General features: G+C 41.1%; 1 long non-coding RNA gene across 5 annotated transcripts in view; it reads right to left on the reverse strand.

The window, feature by feature from the left end:
- Positions 1 to 1209: 1209 nt before the first annotated feature.
- LOC118967797 (uncharacterized) overlaps positions 1210 to 13846 on the reverse strand; it is a 98378-nt gene continuing 85741 nt past the window's right edge. For all 5 annotated transcript variants that reach the window (XR_012129913.1, XR_012129912.1, XR_012129916.1 and 2 more), the window contains one exon: positions 1210 to 2839. This is a non-coding gene — a long non-coding RNA (uncharacterized lncRNA). The remainder of the gene's footprint in view (positions 2840 to 13846) is intronic.

Genomic DNA, 13846 nt, shown 5'->3' on the forward strand with positions numbered 1-13846 from the left:
AGAGTATGGATGTACCTCAAAAAGCTAAAGTAAGTATACCATTTGACCCAGTATTTCCACTTCTAGGAATTTACCTGAAGAAAACAAAATCCCTGATTTGAAAGATATATGCACTTCTGTTTCTTGCCACATTATTTACAATAGCCAAGAAATGGAAGCAACCTAAGTGTCCATCAATAGATGAATAGATAAAGGAGATGTAGTACATATACACGATGGAATATCATTCAGCCATAAGAAAAGAAAGAAACCCTGTCATTTACAACAACACGGATGGACCTAGAGGGTATTATACTTAGTGAAATGAGCCAGGCAGAGAAAGACAAATACCATATAATTTCACTTATTTGTGGAATGTAAAAATAGAACAAAACAAAATGAATAAAAATAGCAGTAGATTCATAGACACTGAGAAGTGACTGGTGGTTATTATATGGAAGTAGTTGGGGTTGGGGAGGAGGGTGAGTAGGATAAAAGGGCACAAAAATTCTCAATCATAATATAAACTGGTCTCAGGGATCATGGTACAGGATGGAGAATAGAGCCAATGATTCTGTAACATCTTCCTATATTGACAGACAGTAACTGTATCAGTTGGGATGAGGACTTAATAATATGGGTGACTGTTGAAACCAGTGTGTATACTTGAAACCAATATAAGATTGTATCTCAATGACCCATCAATAAAAAAAGTTATGATGTATCCATGTGATGAAATATTATCCAACCATTTAACATACTTATATATATGAATTACAAGATATTAAGTAAATTAAAAAGTTCATGATACAGAAAATTATTAAGAATATGTAGTAAATAGAAATATTATGTGTACATTTTTTGAGAAATGATATTTATATGATAGAAATGTAGGCATACACATATTATATTTTTTTCTGAAGTGAAAATAGTTAACAGTGGTTATTTTTTAGAAGTTCCAGGTCTGGCAGTGTGTGTTTACGTGTGGGTCATAGGTGACAGGTAGGGACAGGGAGAAATTAGTAGGACTCAAACATGCAAATATTTGAGCTAACTTATGATTTGTCTTGCATGTCAAATTAAAGATTTGGAAATGGAACGTAGGCAGCAGTAAAAATTTGTAGATTATCAATAAATTGTATTTAAACTTTGAACAAATACATTTACATAGTTCTATCAAAAAATCAAAAGAAAAAGCAATGGTATATATTGAAAAAATTTCCTCTCATCGTGTCTTTCATCTTCCCCATTTGCCATACCATGAATTCAGGCAATCTGTTTCTTGTGTTTCTTTCAGAGCTTCATGTTTTTATAAGCAAATATAATTACACTTATTTTTTATAAAGTAAGACTTATTTTTCCTTTATTTTTATACAAAAGTTGGAGTATTACACAAACTAATAGGCACTTTCCTTTTTTAACTTAATCTTAGATTGCGGAGATCTTTTCATGTCACTATGTACAGATAGCTACTCATCCTTTTGCATAGTTGTATGTCAGTGCATGTTTGTTGGCCACATGAGTTGTCCCCAGTACTTTTCTCCAATAAATAGACTTCTAAATGCCAAAGGGGTAATATTTACAATTTTTAAAATCAAGAACATGATAGGCATTAACCTTTTTGGTTGGATACTGGCCAAGAACTAACCAGTTGGGTCTTACGGGTATGTTTCAGTTAAACATTAGCCCTGAAAAATCTTTTTTCATGTAATCAAGTAGATCTGTAAAATGCGGACTCTGTAGAATCCACAGATGTATTTTCAGGAACAGAATTACTGAATTAAAGGATTTAGGCCTTTGGCATATACTGTTAAATCGCCCTTTACAGGAGTTATTCCAATTCATACTCTCTTTGGCTCCATGAAAGTGACTTTTTCCCTACAACCTTGCCAACAGAGTGTTATCAAACTCCTGCCAATCAGATAACTGAAAATGGTATATTTCAGGATAGTTTTAATTTTTGTTTTCCTTAATCTGAATCATGTGAAATTGAACATTTCATATGTTTAAGACACATTTGTAGGCTTTTTTTCTTGCCTGTTGGATATTTATATCCTCTGCCTATCTTTCTATGAATGATATTTTCATTCCATGTTGTATATTTTTTCTCTTTATGGCTTGATTTTGAGTCATAGAAAGGCTTCGTCTACTCCAAGATTCTATAGAGTTTTCCAATGTGTTCATTTAAATAGTAGTAATGTTTTCACATTTAATTCTACGATGTACTTGGAATTTGTCCTCTTGCCAGCTGGGATGTATGGGTCTAACAGTATTGTTTCATTGAAGATTTTTGCAATTTGTCTTACATGATATCATGACCATTTCTTGTACTGATGAATGATAAGCCTGATACAAAGATTAGTGATATATTGTCTCCCCAATTATATCTGACTCCATAATTGTCATTTGTAGTAGGCACTGCTGGCTGCCCAGCTGACAGCTATTTCCTCCATCCTCCTTGCTACAAGGCCCTAACCTTGCTTGGGTAATGATCCTTCCATGATAGGACTTAGGGTAAATCTTGGTTAACCTAAGCCTGTCATTGTCACCCCATTCCCCTTCTCAGAGTCTGGTTTCAGTAGTAGCCTGTGACCTCATTCTGGCCAGTGAGATGTGGGAAAGCTCTGCTGGAAGGCTTCTAAAAAAGTTTTCCTCGCTGTTATAATAAGACCAAAAGAGAAAGAATTCCCTCTTCCTGCCTTTTGTGAGGCATTGTTAGGTTTGCACGGGACTCCAGGAACCAAGGCAGCCACCTTCTACCTGTGACGAGAACCAGCCAAAGATGAAGCTGACTCCTCTGTTTGGCAGAGCAGGACGGTGGGAGAACCTGGATCCTGGATCCACTCTTCCTCTGGACTTCCTGTTATATGAAAATAAATTCTTTTCAATGTTAAGTAAGGAACAATGGCTTGTCTGTTCCTTGTAGCATATGAATACAGTGGCCCACAAATATTGCACATAAAATAAAATACAGTCACAGAGTAACAGAATACCCTTGATGAGAGGTCTTAACACCAGCTTCAGCTGGGTTTCCCAGCCCCACATAATGATGTCTTTAATGTTTCTAATATGTCTTCTGGGCTAGCTCTGTGCAGAGTTCTAACCAGAACGTTCATGCCATTGAAAAAATATTGAAAACTGGAAAAGTAGGTGTATAAAAATTAAAAACACTATTTTAAGTTTAAACATTTGACTTCTACCCCAACACAGAATGTTTTATAATTTTACTTTCCTGCTTTTAATGGAAGCAAACTTATCAGCAATATATTTAAAATCTATTTCCATAAATTTTTTTGAAAAAGGATAAAACCATGTCTATAGGAGTGCACCTTTTTTCTTTTGCCTCAGGCTTCGATATGGCTTGGCAGGGTGGTGCCAGATCCTGTTTTTATTTAAAATTGTGCCATTTTGTTCCTTACAGACTTTTCGTATTAATTTCAATTTTTGAAAATATTACATAGAAGAAGTATTTATTTTGATTACTAAGTTTTTTGGGTGCTGCCTTGTGTTTTACACTGGAGGTGAGTGCCTCACCTGGCTCCTCCTAGTCCCAGGCCTGTCAGCTGCCAGATCCCTGGGGCAACACAATGTGCCCAGACTCTCTGCTATCTAACTTCTGGGATATCCAGCTCCCCAGTCTGAAGATGACTAGTTTTCCAGAGACTCTGTGAGTTGCTCCTCCTATTTTTCTCCTTGTCTTACTTAGCGTCTTCACATTAGGAAAAAGGAAAAAAAAAATCCCCACTGAATAAGCCTTAACAGCAATTCTGTGTGTGGAACTTTGAAATATGACTTAGAAATGCAAAGCCTGGTTGTTTATTTTGGATCAAGTCAGCAGATTGTCAGGCCCAAGGCAATGTATGAAAAAAGCTCTTTGGAAGTTAAATTTGTTTTATTATAATAGCAAGCATTTTTATCTTTTCAAACCCATAGGCAACTGAAGTATTTTCTGTAGTCAGGCAGGGACAGGAGACATTTTTAGATAAATTACCTCTTATTACACTCCAGAGACATGGTTCATGCTGCAGCATAGGAACATGCAAGGAGAGGTATTTGGTGGATTCATAAAGGGGACAGAGAAGGAAATTGAGAGTCTTTCCTAATACACCAGTCACTTAGATGAAAGGTTTGGGTGGAGTGGCCCTAGATGCCTTTTCAACATGGGATTCAAACTGATTGCTAAGTACTAGGGTAGACATTTTAAAAACGACATCAGTGGAAAAACGTCAATTTCTCACTTAATAGCATTTTGAAACATCTATTTGGCAGGAGGTTTAAAATGTGGCCACTCTACTGTGCAGCTTGTGCAGATATGAGACAGCCCACGACCCAACTGAAACTTTGTGCTTCTGTATTCTAGTCTTGCTGCTGTCAGACTACTAGCTCATTATTATTTAAATCAGCTCATAAATATTTCCTGGAAATTCACAGTTGCTTAAGCTTCACCACTATTGCTCTCCTGCTCTCCTTCTATAGTCTTACTTAATGCCTTTGTTTCTAAGGCTGATAACATTACTGGAGGGTGGATTTCATCACACATTAATCTCACTGATGTATGACAATGAAGAAGGAATGGAGGAACTTCTGTTAGAGGATAAAGGTGAGAAATAGGGAAAGGATGTAGAAGGAAATTTTACTTCATTTCCTTTGCACAAATGAAATTATCTAATGATGGACCAAGGAAGTATGTACAAAATAAGAAGAGCCCAAAGCAATTGCCAAGGGAATTCAAACCTGAATGAATGTTTCTTTCACATACTCTTTAAAAGCTTTGAAACACAGACAAAATATGTCATTGGGGACAGGCCTTGGATGTTCCCATTGGGTACATGGTTGCATGGTTACAAAACCTCTTCTGTTCAACATAAGAACTGTATTTCTAATGATAAAATAATGATGACAGAGAGGGGTCAGTTCCATCGTGATATTCTGTATGGTTCTTAGCATTCTGCCAGAGTTCAATACTAATACCCACCTACAATGCCAACATCCAGTTCTTTAAATGAGCATGAATAAAATGTAAGCAATGACAAATGAGAAGAAAATAAATATACCATATTTCATTGAATTTAATGTGCTATTGATTGGACCATCCATTATTTTATATACCCTTCAGAAAGAAAAAAGTGCTACCAGTTAAACAATTGTAAGTATGTCCTAATTTCAGATATGTGAAAAAGTGTGAATTAGTGAAATATGTTAATTTAAAAAATAGATTATTCTGGAAAGATTAAAGATCATTCAGTGGTTCTATTACTTGAAGTAATGCTGCTAGTAGTGTTTTTGTCTTTAGCAGGAGTGTCCACTCTAAGAAGCAATGACTTTTCCAATATCATATGCCTGAGAGATGTACAAGGCATAGAGAAGCAAAACTCATGGGACAGACCCTAAGAGTTTGTCCAGAATGGGGAGCACTAATAGGGCTTGTCATTGACAGTCTCATGTCATTCAACCATGTGCTCCAAAGGTCTTTTAATGATAACCTCAGAATAGAGAGATCTGTCAGGCCCAGGCACCTAAGACATAGTTTTGTTCTAGGAAGTACCCAGTCCTACTAATTATAGTCTAGGCAATTTAGCCTGCCATTCAAGACCCCACAATATCTCATCTAAAACTTTTGTTTTTTTCCCCCTTCAACTTTTCTACATGCAATCCATACTTACACCAACTTGAATTACTGAATTTTCTTAAACCCATAGTGCATGATCTCAATTCCCTGTCTTTTCTCAAACTTGGCACTGTTGTCATTGGGGGATAATCGTGTTTTGTGAAGGGATATTCTGGGCATTGCAGAATTCTCAGCAGTATTTCTGGCTGCTGTCCACTATATGCCAATAGCATCTCCTCCCGGTTGTTCCAACCAAATTGTCTTCAGACATTGCCAAAAGTCTCTGGGGGAGGGGAACAAAATTACCACCGGTTGAGGACCACCATGCTGGCCTAGGGAAAGAAAGAGTGCAAACTTGGGGAACAAATGTACATGAACTTAAATCCTAGCTCTCTGGGGTAGACATTTTTTTTAAATTGAAGTATAGTTGATGTACAATCTTATATTGGTTTCAACTATACCACACAGTGGTTCAACAGTAACCAGTATTATTAAAGCCTCACCCCAACTAATGTGGTTACTACCTGTCAACACAGAAAGATGCTACAGAATCACTGGCTATATTCTCCATGTTGTACCACCAATCCTGTGACCAACTTATATTATGATTGAGAATTTTTGTGCCTCTGGAGTAGACATTTGAATTTATCACCACTCAGCAACTATTTCCCCCATTCTAACAGCACCCCATTTTCTTTTGGGGGAATAGCCTTTTCCCCACTGTATGTAGAAGACTTGACGGAACTTTAAAATCTTGGAAATAGTGTCTTGCCTACGACTCTTCAAGTGGTTGGCATGGGGAACCGAACTTGTCTAATCCAACACTTTTTCTTAGGACTTTGACCAACTTGAGCAGACTGACGGCATGGAAGGGAAAAAGTGTTGAGTGAACCAACTCTTAAGTGAGGTGATTGAGTAATCCCTGCTGTCTTTGTATCTGTCCTAAGCCTTGTCCTTTCTCTCTAATTTGAGTTTCCAGATTCCCATCCTCTCTGTATTCCAATATCCCTCCATAAGTGACCTTTTTAGTTAAATATGCCTGAGTTGTATTCTGTTGCTTACCTGCAAAGATGCTCAACTGAGACATGCTGTTGACTAACTTTGTGTTTTAACCAGACTCTTAACATCTCAAACCTATGTTTCTCTTCTGCAAATTGAAAATAAAAGCAATGTATCTTCTGAATTTGCAGAAGATGCCCTTCCCCCAATCTCTGCCTCTCTAAATCTAGGTTCTGTGCTAAACCTTGGAGATGAATGAGAGACTGCCTCTGTCCTTATGGGCTCACTTTCATCCTCTGACAAAATTACTGGCAGACTCAGACGACACAACAAAGCAGAAAAACCATTCTGAGGAGAAATAGTGCCAGCAGGTCAAACACCAATGGTTGAAATTGGCCTTTGTTCTCTGCGTGCCTACATATCACTTCTTTTTGTGCTGATTCCTTGCTAATGGCCTCCCTCCTTCTGGAGGAATGAGAAGGCTCCTGTCAAGTGGCTTTATGCATTCATTATTCTACTCTCCCAGCCAGACTAAAGCTGCTGAAGTGTTTGAGATTCTGCAGTACTGCTAGGTTAGCAGCAGGAGCAAATAAAAGAATTCAGGGTCAGCACTTCCGGTTTCTCATCTGACAAACAAGGGCAGGTACTTCTTTGAACAATCCAGTTCCAACAGCAGAGAAATACAAAGCGGCAAAGAGGGGAAGGGGAAGGTTTTCCAGAAAGGCTGGTGGGAAGGCTCAAGGTGGGTTTAAGTTTCCAGCTTTTGTTGTGGGAGCGGAAAGTTCTCTTCGCAGGCCTTACCTTTTCAGAGTGGGAGAAAAGAATCCGGGGTGAAAGGCTCTTTTGTACTCCTCTGCTCCCTGCACCCAAGTGCCAGGCGCAGAGCCTGGTTCCCGGGGGAACCAGAATGTCATTGCCATCAAGGTTTATGGCCATGAGCCTCGATTCATACTATTTATCACTACAGCAAAGACTGAGCCTTGAAACAGATGAGAGAGAATGTTGTGCAAGCAGGTGAGGGGAATGGGTGCTCGTGATTTCAGGGCTGACTGCTGAGGTTCCGGCTGGAGGGTTGTGATTCCTCTGTCTCTGCTCCAGCGATCTTCTGCCAGATTAATCCCTTTCAACTGAAGGCAACCTGAGTCCCCAAACACCTTTCTGCGTACCTTCTGTTTTTAACTCTCCAGGATCTTTCAGTCTCTTCCCGTCTTACAAATTATACAATTAATGTTATTCTGGCTAAGGAAACAAGAGGATAAAATTTATTAGAGTTGAGTGAGTTGAAATCTTAGGCTCCAGGACTAACTCTCTCTGCTGGGCTGCCCTCCTTTGTTCAGTTAGTAAGCACTAAGCACTCCACTGTCTGAGGATTGGTTCCTTTTAAAAACGTTAAACAGAATATTGAAGGCTTTCCCCGGGCAGGAGGAAAGTGAGACCTCAGGATAGACCCCAAGTTTTCTGCTGTATGCCTTTACCTGGATGCTCTGCTCTCCCCCTGAAATCAGCGTGTCTGAAGATAAGCCCACAACCTTCACTTGCAAACTGCTCTCCACGCTTCCCCTCTTGGTGAAGGGTCCCATCGCTCCCGCAGTTGCCTATCCAGGGACCTGGGAGTCACTTAGAGCCTCACTCTTGTGCACACCCTGCCCCTGCTAACATTCCATAGATCAACAAGCCCTGTGCGTCTCCCCACCCTCATCTGCTCCTCATGCTTCCTGCTCTCCCGTACTTCAGGGTTCAGCATTTCTCACCTGTGCCCTGGCAGTAGGTTGTTGACTGGTATTTTGCTTTCCTCCATTTCATCTTCTAATGGCTACACAAGTAACGTTTGTAAAATGCAAGCCCTACCATGTCTCTCACCCCTCTGATGTCTCTTTCACCTAGTGAATGATGCAGTTCCCTGGCATTGTGTGTGAACGGACTCCCACTTCTTTTTCAGATTCAGCTCCTGCCACTCCTTTTCAAACAAGTACTCTGGTCATGCCAAATTATCTGAAGTTTCCTAATTGGTCCATGGCCTTTCACACCTCTACCCCTATGTATATGCTCTTAATTAATTCAATCTGTAAACATTTACTGAGCACCTACTGAAATTGTGCCAGCCACTCTTCAAAGCTCTGGAAATACAGTACTGAGGAAGACAGGCACCTTCCCTATTGTCTTGGGATTTCTAGTGAGGGGAGAAAAGCAATCAGCCTCAAATAATATAGAAAAACTCCAGGTCTCTTTCTATTTCACCTTACCTCCAAATCCCAGCCTCATCCCAGAGTTACCACTGACTACTCTTAGGATCTTCATGTGTAGGCTATAACATTTCTATATGTTTTTAGATATACAAATGTACATACAGAAATATATAATTTATTCAACATAAATGCCACATATGAAATATTCTGAACCTTCTTATTTTACCCAACAATATAATACGTCTTGAAGGTATTTTCATGTCAGCCTAAATTTTCTCCCCAGTGGCTCTTGCGCTTCCTGCTGGGCCACAGCATTTCTCACCATGCTATTTGCAGTGATGTGGGAAGAGCAGTAGTTTAGCATTCAGAGAACTGCCACATTTACTTACAAAAAGCTGTTCTGAGAAATTTGTCGCTGTAAAGAAGCCAGAAACAAGATTTTTTTCTCACAGTGTCATTTAATTAAAGGGGTGGGAATTGAGGAACTCAACACTTCTCAAGGTTATTCAGAAGCACAGCATCTCAAAACGCTATCCGTTCTTGCAGGTACCTAGTTAATACCCCCTATTTAAATTTAAACTTGAATAAGTTAAAATGAATTGCCTGTAGGACATCCATGACAACATGATATTAATTAATTAAGCATGTACTTAGTCAGCTCTTACTAAATATCAGGTACTCTGGAAGACAATGGAAAAATCAAATCTGCCAAAGAGCTTCTGGCTTAGTTAGCCATGTTCCCTCCACATGCAGAGGTGAGTGTTTGGGAGTTTCACAGAAAATAGGGGGCACAGTTATTGCTTTCCAAATGCTTTCTATCATTTCTAGGCACCCAGTCATGTTTCTTTCCATTTCTTCTCTTTCGGCCCATTTGATTCCTGTCTCATGGAGAGAATTCTTTTTGCAGAGAGCACTTTCTCTCTTTAGCCCTGAACCATTTCAGGTTCCCTCTTCAGTGACTCCATCCTGCCAGGAAATTCCACCACTCATCAATGGTGCAGGTGGCCAGGGCTCCTGAACTCAGGTTCTGCAGTTCTATCCAGTATTCTAGACTTCCCTGGCCAGGTGCATTGGATGTGAATAAAAAAACATAATGGAGCACTATTGTAATCTCCCTTCAGGTCATGAAATCCATGCCTCAAGAAACTATTTTTAGTAGCAGATAAAATAAAAGCACTGAGATCTGCAGGGAGTCTCACTGTAGAAGCAAGTATTGATTTGTGTTACTTGTCTAACTGAAGCTGAAGCTCATGTGCTAACCTCAGAGAATGGGCTACTGAAGAAACCTTTGGTTACTGACAACACAGAGCACACAGTGTACTTATTTTTCTCCTAACAATAGAACACCATGTACCTAGCAAATTGCCCTGTGCCTTTCTTCCTATTACTCATCCAAACCGCAGGCCTTGCCTTATGAGACATACCTTCTAAAAGAGACAGCTAGCCTCATATCATGATGATGTCACCCTTACCATCTTATATGGACAATTCCTAACAGCATCAAATGTAAGATGTGAGCATTTCTAGAATAATAATTGTGACTTTGATGTGCTATTTTCTACTACTCTAAAAAATACTTAACATCAAATAGGGGAACAGAAACAGTAAGCTTTAGGGCTGAACATATCTGTAATTCTTGTTCTCTGACAAGTTGGTACCAGTTGGCAGCTCTGTTTCCATCTCTGAGAAGCCCAATGACTGAGCATTCAAGAACTGCCCGAGGTGACCCAAACAGCATGCCTAAGGCAGCTTGCATTCCTTTCTGGATCTGCTCCTGGATAATGGTCTAGCATTGGAATCACCATTGCCATGTGTCCTCTGAGGCAGATGCTATTGGTGTCCCACCCAGATCCTCCCTTTTGCTGGTCTGGCCCTCCCACCCTCCTCCACCCCACCCGCATTCACATTCACTGTGGGCGTTGGCTGCTCCTAGCAGCTCACAGCCGTCCCCTTCTCTGGGCACCCTCTCTTAGCCAGTGAAGCCCTCTGGTCCAGAGAAGCCAGGGAGATTATGACCTGCTCCTCAGGAGAGGGGCCTGTGGCCAATGACCAACTGACAGTGGGTGGTGGGAAAGCTTTGCCCCTTCACCGCAGGCAGAACAAACTGTGGCACAATTCATGCTCCAAGAGTTCCCAGTGAGGTCAGGCTGAGGCTGGACTGCTCCCGAAACCATGTTTTTTCCAAATGACGTCTCTTCCTCTCTTCTGCTTCCCTCACTCCCTTACAGGATTTTCCTGAGAGTACTCCCTCACTCTGTTGATAGATTGCTTACACAAGAATCCCTATTTTAGGTTTTGCTTCCAAGGAGCTTGTCCTAAGACACTGTCCCAGATAGGATGAGAGAAATCTTCCCTAACAATATATTGCTATTGAGAACAAGGTGGCTGAGTCCCTAACACTAATTCAAAACATTTAAGATCCACTTAAATTCCACCTGAAATATAAGAAGCTGACAATAGGTCAGATACAGTTACAATAGACATTGATCTGAAATTCAGCAGAGCTGCAAATAGGAACTCATCCTTCCCGTAACAGTCATAGTTATTAACCACTGGACAACATGTGATAGTAGGTTGTGAAAGAAGGCAAGCCACACATCATACCTGCACATTTAGGTAATAACAGAGCAACAGTAGAATTTTCAGAAGTGAATGCCTAAATGATAATAATAATTGGTATTTATTATTCATCACAGGCAGAGTGTTAGGTATTTTATCCAGAGGCCACCTTCTTTTTACTACGTAGCTCTATGAACACCCAGTTAGCATAGTCAGGACCCCATTCAAGTGTGATTCATCCAAGGCACCAGCCTCCACAGCTGCAAAATAGTTGAAAGATGGTAGAAAACTGCTGCCTTTCTTTCCAAAACAATTACAGTTATCATAACTGCCATCTTCTGAAGCCCATTCTTCTTCTAGTTCCAAGTACTTTTAGCTTATGTTTCAATTTAATGTACCACCTGTTCGCTAGAATCTGTGCTTTCAGCTGAGCTACTAAATCCAAGAAAGCATTAATCAAACATTAGCACCTTTTTGAAGTCAAGTGTAATCTAGAAGTGGCAGAGAGTTAAATCCTGACACATAATTACCTAAACGTTTTTGGGAACTCATTTGCCTAGAACATCTACACACTTCAGCAGGTTCCCTTCTTTCTGTGGCTGGAGTCCTGGCTTTGTAGGTATGTACTGTAAAGGAGGGCAGAGGGCATCAAGAGTCAGGAAAAAGGACTAATAACATTTAACCTAACTGCCTAAAGCATGGGCCACCCAGTTTTGAATAAACAACCCGAGGCTAAGCTTAGAAATGCTCCTGCTTTAAGTTAGATAACTAGAAGTGGGCAACAGCCTGGGGGCGTGATCCGTGATAAGTCACATAGACATGCTTGGGTAAGCAAGAGATAACAATTGAAGCGGTCAGGCAACTGGAGTGTTCCCTAAAAGGTTACAATATAGAATGTGTTTTAAAATTATTGGTTGTAGAAATGCGTGGGCTTCGGTGTAATGGCTGTGAAAATCCTATATAAGCAATACCTAAAGTTGCCTGGGGGTCAGCAGCTCGGACTCGGCCTGCGTGTCAGGGGAGGTGCTGTCGACCCCAGCTTGCTGGCTGAATAAAGACTTTGCCTGTACTTACATCTCCATGCCTGTGTGCTTTGTTCTCTCGGGAAAACCCTGAGTTCCTGGACCCTAACAGTACTTCAGCTTCCCTTGAGATACTGAGGATGCCTAGAAATTTTTCTATGAATTGGTTACCTGTCTTGGAGAAAGGTGTATGTGTGCACTTTATCTTGGGAACAATGTCAAGATATTGGTAATGAACTTTCTCAGACAGGGAGGTGGCAGGGTCTTGAGTATCTGGGCACAGCCCCATCACAGATGCTGCATGGAGAGTCCACTGATGGGAGAAATGTGCTTCCTAACAAATTAAAGTCCCTCTCCATGTGCTCTGGATGGCATCCTGACGACAACAGCCTTGTCACTTCCCTGCTCTCCCTCTCCCTGGACAATCGCATTAATGGAGATCTAGTTTTTCATACTACTCATTTTAAGTCACATACCTTCTCCTCTTTGATCTCAAATCAGCAACTTACTGATTTCATTCTTCCCCTTCACAGCAAAACTTTTTGCAAGAGCTGTCTCTACACAGGGTTTTTACTTCACCTGCCACTCACTTTTCTTCCACGCCCTCCTCTCCACGGAAACAAATGATAGAATTTTTCTGTCTTTGCCTCATTCGGCCTCTTAGTGGTATTACGTATGTTGAATATTGTGGGGTAAGTTGCAGAATTTCCAGAATCTGCCTGGCCTTTGTTCATTTACATATCAATAGGTGTTTATCACTGCAGCCTCCTGAAATCTCCAGGGCCAGGGGTGGAGAAATGGCCATTCTCTCCTCCCCTCCATTCCTGGTATGTAATTGGATTGCTATCTGCCAGTCACCAAGGACCAGATCATTGAGATCCTCCCAGAACTGGCAGGCAGGGAAGTGAGTGAGCGCCTCTCTGGCTGCAGGGACACAGAGCACCAACCGGGCTTTGCTAGCAGGGATGGGGGAGAAAGGAGAGAGCCTGAGTGGCCGCAGAGGAGATGGGTGGGGCTGGGCCTAGCTAGCGAGTTAGAGCAAGCTGTGAACAATAGAAAATGGTTTCTCCCAACCTACCCTTTGCCTTGACTTATTTCAGTTTCACCGATTTCAGAGGGGATCCACCCCAGGCCAGGAACACCCTTCCCTCCAGGAGCTACTAATACTCTCCCCCTTCTCAAAGCTTTCCTTCTCCTGACTTCCATGCAGCAGTGTGTTGGTAAACTGGCTCTGAGCACGGGAAGCTTGGGTTTGCAGCATTTTCCTTTATCCATGATTGTCTTGCCAGTGGGTTTTTGAAGGGTCCCCACCAGTAAGATGGCAAACTTCCGGCTTCTCTTCGGGGTCCTCAGTTCCTGCCGGCGCCACCTGAAGCCCAATCACCTCTCGCCCCCCTCCCAATCCCAGCACCTAGCCAACAGCCACCAGCCCCGTAGAAGTGACACCTCAATCAATTCATGCCCCCTCCTATATAACCCAGCACCTTTCCCTA

This window comes from Manis javanica, chromosome 1 (genome assembly GCF_040802235.1).
Source record: "Manis javanica isolate MJ-LG chromosome 1, MJ_LKY, whole genome shotgun sequence".
NCBI classification, from domain to species: Eukaryota; Metazoa; Chordata; class Mammalia; order Pholidota; family Manidae; genus Manis; species Manis javanica.